Source organism: Prionailurus bengalensis, chromosome B3, assembly GCF_016509475.1.
Source record: "Prionailurus bengalensis isolate Pbe53 chromosome B3, Fcat_Pben_1.1_paternal_pri, whole genome shotgun sequence".
Taxonomy (NCBI): Eukaryota; Metazoa; Chordata; class Mammalia; order Carnivora; family Felidae; genus Prionailurus; species Prionailurus bengalensis.
The window spans coordinates 146,855,718-146,861,622 of NC_057355.1; positions in this window are offsets into that span (position 1 = coordinate 146,855,718).

Below are 5,905 nucleotides of genomic sequence, written 5' to 3' on the forward strand. Positions count from 1 at the left end.
TTCATGCTGCTGAGTCAAAGGGGCTCCTGGGGGGCTCAGTCGATTAAGCGTCCAACTCCAGCTCAGGTCATGATCTCAAGGTTCGTGTGTTCGAGCCCCACATCGGGCTCTGTGCCGACGGCTCAGAGCCTGGAACCTGCTTCGGATTCTGTGTCTCCCTGTCTCTCTGCCCCTCCCCCGCTCACGCTCTGTCTCTCTTGCTCTCAAAAATAAATAAACATTAAAAAAAATTTTTTTTTTAAAGTCAATACAAGGGTCCAGGGCTTCTTGGAGAAGTGGTCACAGAAGTGGTCAAAGAACAACGGAGACAGGTCAAAAGAACACAGCAGATAACTCCAAGGAGGCCCCACCCCCGCCCATGGCAAAAGTGTTGAGTTAAAGCAGATAAAGTAAGAATTCATGAGTTTATACTGATATCCATATGCAATATTTACAAAATCGGAATTATAATACTGATATAAATCAATAATTTAACAAGTGCGTGCATATATCATTAAACGATTACAAATAAAGCCATTAAAATCAACAATCTTTAAATCGATGAATAGATTCACCAGGAGTTCAGACACAGCTGGAGAGAAAACCGTTATCCGTGTCCCCAGAACACAGAGCGGAGGAAACAAGTTTTCCCACCATGAAGGAGTCAGGAAGGTTCTACCGTGCTCTCACGGAGGCTCCAGAAGGGGACTAGAACGGGGGTGGCGTCTGCGGGGTCCCCGGGCCCACCCCTAGTTTCGGCGGCTTACCAGGAGGACCCATAGGACTCAGGACGTAGCTGTGCTCACGGCTGGGATTTGCCGCGGTGAGAGGACGCAGGGCTGTGTGGGACGAAGTCTGAGGGCACCAGGCACCAGCTTCCAAGAGTCCTTCCCCGGCGGGGCTGCGTGGGACTCGGGAGCCAAGACCCAAGGAGAAACCATAAACCCCAAACTGGTTTCTGCCCAGTGGGGGCTCCAGTGCTGCCTCCCAGGGTTCCCGAGCGGTCACCGTGCACGTGGAAGCCGTGCCTGTCCCCCTAATCTCTCCTCTGGGGACAGATCACTTAGAAGGGCTTTTCATTTCAAAACTATGGGTTTTGTGACTTGATGATTTCTACGCTGACCCCGGTGGGATCAGAGAACACGGCCTGCGGCACCCACGACTAGGCATTCGGAAATGTGGTTGGTCCGAGACGCCACGGCCTCCGGGGGCACTTGACAAGGAGGCATGGCCTCTAATGGAGCCCAGCCGCCACCTGTACCCGCGCAATTAAACGGCTTAATTGTTTTTCCCGGCTTTCCTGTCCTTCCTTGCTCATTTTTATAATTGTCTGCCAGTCACAAGTGACCATCGAGCACTTGAAATACGGCCAGTCCAACAGGCCTGAGAAACCGAGTTTTGCATTTTATGCGATGTTAATTAGTTTAAATTTAAGCAGCGACACCATCGTGTTGCGTGGGGATACAGGTTAGTTTGTTTAACAAATGACACGGGGTGGGGGGAGCACCTGGGTGGCTCAGTCGGTTAAGCATCTGACTTCAACTCAGGTCATGATCTCATGGCTCATGAGTTCAGGCCCCGCGTCCGGCTCTGTGCCGACAGCTCGGAGCCTGGAACCTGCTTTGGATTCTGTGTCTCCCTCTTTCTCTCCTCCTCCCCCACTCACACACGCTCTCTCTCTCTCTCTCTCAAAAATAAATAAACATCAAAAAAATTTTTTTTAATTTTTTTTAACGTGTATTTATTTTTGAGACAGAGAGAGACAGAGCATGAACGGGGGAGGGGCAGAGAGAGAGGGAGACACAGAATCTGAAGCAGGCTCCAGGCTCCGAGCCTTCAGCCCAGAGCCCGACGCAGGGCTCAAACCCACGGACCACGAGATCATGACCTGAGCTGAAGCCAGACGCTTAACCGACTGAGCCATCCAGGCGCCCCCCAAAAAATTTTTTTTAAATAACACCGGAACGTTTGCTTTCCACGCAGGAAGGTCTCAGCTCGGTTTCGAACACATTAAATTCCAGATGGATGAAAGGCAGAGAGTGAACAGCGAAGATGTGAAACCTTTAGGAGAAAACAGACAGGATATGCTGTTGGGGGAGCAGCAGACCCCCAGCCTCACAAAACAAACACACGATAAAGGAACGTGTTGATAGGCTTGCCCGGCTTCACAGTATAACCTCTGAATGTCAAGAGCAGACCACAGAGGAAGCCAGCACAGGCTTGGAGCCCGACCTTCGCCGGGCCCCTGACTGACGAATTATTAGAATCGGGAATATATAAAGAGCTCCTATAAACAGCGACTTGAGAAGAAAAACAGACGTGCATCCCAGCTGAAAAGTGAGCCGAGGATGTGGTTAAGGGGCCCTGGGTGTCTGTCGCCTTCGGTTCCTACTCATGGATCCTTGCTGGGGCAGGCGACTCGGCCCTCACCTGAGCCCCCGCCCTAGCCGTCACCCCCTCAGTGGCCAGCCGCACACCGGCTGTCACTCACTCACTCACTCACTCACTCACCGGGCACTCAAACCCTCCGCCCGGTTCCTGACAAACTCAGTCCAATCCGCCTTCCCTCCCGGCGGGAGGTTAGAGGCGCCCGGGACACTGGCCCTGATGAAACGCCTCTAATGGCCAACCTCCGTCTGCCCGTCCCTTTGAGTTCTGCAAGAGCAAGGTGGCTGTGGGCCCAGGGTCCGCCAGCCCGGACGGGACCCCGGCCCCAGGCCGCCCCTGGCCGGAGGTCTCCTCAGGTCTCCACAGACGGAGGGGGATGAGTGGGGCCAGCTCGGAGACTGCCCAGGCAGACCGCGGCCAAGTCCACACGGATCCACGCTGCGGGGAATGGCTTGGCCCCGTGGGGCGACAGGGACCCTCCCTTCCTCTCCGCTCCTGGGTCCCTCCCCCACACAGTCCAGCCAAACGCAGCCAGGACTGGGGCCTGCCCTGTTTTCTGAGCAGCCGGCCGGGACCCTCCCGTGCAAGGACCAAGGCCAGCACCCGTCTGAGCTCATTAACCATAATTACTTCCCATCTCCAAATACAGCCACACCGGGGGTTAGGCTTCAACAGAGACACCCGCGGGGACACAATTCAGCCCTCAGCATCCTCCCAGCCCGTCTCCCGACGCCTCTGTAGGGCTCCCTGCCTGGTCCTGGGGGTGGCTCAGCCGCCCAGCCCCTGCTGGCAGGAAAGCAGGGCGGACACCCCCGGGACGGTGCCTGTGGCCCAAGCGCACCCGGTGACAGAACTGAGGCCGTGATGATGCTCACCCCTTGTTGTGGGGCCAGGGAGCACCCCCTCTGAGCCTGAGTCCCCCACCCCTCCGGACAGCCAGGGCCGCCCGACCTACCTACCGCCTCTGATCCCACGGCTACGTCAATATCGTGTACACATTCCAGACCCCAGCAGTGGTGGCGGGGCAGGAAAGCGGAAACTGCCAGGCGCCCACACCTCCGAGCCAGTGCTGCGCCCCCTCCCGCGGACCTGCATTCCCGAGCTGGAAGCTAACTTGCCGGCCTTCGGGACAGACCGGGCTCGGGGCTCTTCTAGGCCGATCAATAAAAAGCCTGTAGCGGTTCATTTAAATCACCGAGTAACTAACCAGGCTGGGCCCACCCCCAATTCTCTGCAAAGCCCTGGAAGTGGAGGGGCCCGGGCTCAGGGTCAGCAGCGGCCAGGCAGCCACCCCAAGCCCACCGAGCGGGCGGTCCCACCCGTGGCCTGGGCCACACTGGGATGGGCGGTGGCTCTTCCGGGCAGGGCGTCCGGGGGGCAGGGGTCCAGGGAGCTCTGCCTCCTCAGCCAGCAACGTGCCCTGTGGGACCACCCTCCTCCGGGATGGGGGCCAACAATGACCTGAGCCAGCCCCATTATGACCCCTGACCTTGACCCAGAATGACCCCCCCTGGGTCTCAGATCAGCACAGAAAGGAGGGGTGTGGCAGAGGGCTTGCCCACGAGCCAAGACCCCCACAAGGCCCATTAGAGCGCCACCCCTGCGCCCCTCCACCCTCCACTCTCCACCCCCCACCCCTGCGCCCCTCCACCCTCCACTCTCCACCCCCCACCCCTGCGCCCCTCCACCCTCCACTCCTCACCCCTCTACCCTTCACCCTCACCTTCCACCCTCTACCCCTACACCCCCTACCCTGCACCCTATACACCCTTGCCCCCCACCCCGACCCCACACCACCTACTCTACAGGGGAGACACCCAGGCAGCCCCAGACACCAAGTGGTCCCAGCTGAGGGAGGCTGGACTGCTCCTGCGGCATTTCCCTCCACCATGAACTTGGAGCTGTCGTCCTCAGGAGGGTTCCGGGACCCACGGCCCGGCCAGCTCCCTCCTCACCCCTGCCCCCACAGACCTGGATCCAGCTCCAACCTCCCCCTGTACCCACAGACCCAGGCCCAGCTTCCTCCTCACCCCTCCCCCACAGACCCTTACCCCTGCCCCCACAGACCCTCGCCCAGCTCCAACCTCCCCCTGCCCTCACAGACCCTCACCCCTGCACCCTGCACCCACACACCGCCAAGGGTTCTAGCGCTCTCCTGCTTTGCAGGTCAGACTCCAGGCAGAGAGCCACTAAGCGGCCAGTGGGAGCCTCCAGGCCTCAGCTCAGAGTCCCCTCTGCACATTCCTGTTGAGGAGGGAGGTGGGGGGGCGAGGGCCGTGGCCTGCCGGTGACCTCCCCCCTCCAGGCAGGGGAACAGCAGAAGCACCGGCAGTGGTGTGGGCGTGCGTGGCCTGTCCCCATGATGGACACACCCTAGGTGTTTGGGGCATCTTGGGGAGAGGAGGATGGAGAGGGCACCCGGGACCAGAGGAGGGCCTTGTCCCCAATCCACTCCAGCCTCCACAGCACCACAGACAAGGCGCCTAAACACAGACATCACAGTTCTGAAGGTGCAGGTCTGACATCAAGGTGCAGGTGACAAGTGCCCCGTCTCCTCGCACAAGGGCACTGACCCCACACAGGGGCCCCACCCTCCTGACGCATGTAACCCCACCACCCCCACGGGCCCACCTCCAAAACCCATCACACCAGGGGCACGGCCTCCACATGTGGATCTGGGGACACATTCAGGCCACACCGGGCTGAGCGGTCACCCCGCCTGCCTCGTCTCAGGGCCCAGATCAACACGGCAGGCACAGGTGCAGACCTCCCTTTAGGAATTCCCCCGCCAAAAAGACAAGGGGGTGCAGCCGTCTCCCCGCTCCTTGCTGCTTCCCCCGGGGTGACCCGCCTGGGGGCCACAGCCTAGTGGGGCTGACCCCACCCCCGTGTCACCAGCCGGACCCCAAGACCTGAGTTTTACTGCCCGCCTGCCTGTACCCGCCGACCTTGGCCTCACGTTCTTCCTTAAGCTCTTCTCCCCCAGCTTACTTCTTAACTCAGGCAAAGGACCGGAAGGGCGTCACATCCCCGACGAAACAGAAACCGCCCCTCAGGCAGTAACTACTGCCTGAAGCTCTGCGGCCCGCCAGACCCGGGCGAGCTCAACCCCCTCACGCCTGCGCAGACGCCCACAGACTGGCTCACCGAGTGACCCTCATTATAAAGTGAACCCCCCCCCCCCGGGAGGGGCACAGGAATGCACCTGCAGACGTGTTTCCCTCAGGACACGACTTTGGGCCGCCTCTCCAGACGAGGACGAGGCTCCCTTTCTGGATGCTTGTCCTAACCCTGAATGAAAAGAATCCGCCCACCCTGGTTCGGGGAGTCACGGTTTTGTGAGCTCTTCTCCCGGATCCCATTTGCTGCAAATAAAGTTTCCCCTGTGCCACCGCTCACCTGGCGTGCTTTCTCTCCGTGACTCGCCAAGGAGCGAACTGGCCTTGCCTCCGACACACCCGTACCGCCCACCTGCTTCCGCGGGACGCACGGGCCTGGGGGCCTGCTCGGCATCCCTCGGGCCCCGCAGGCCTGTGAG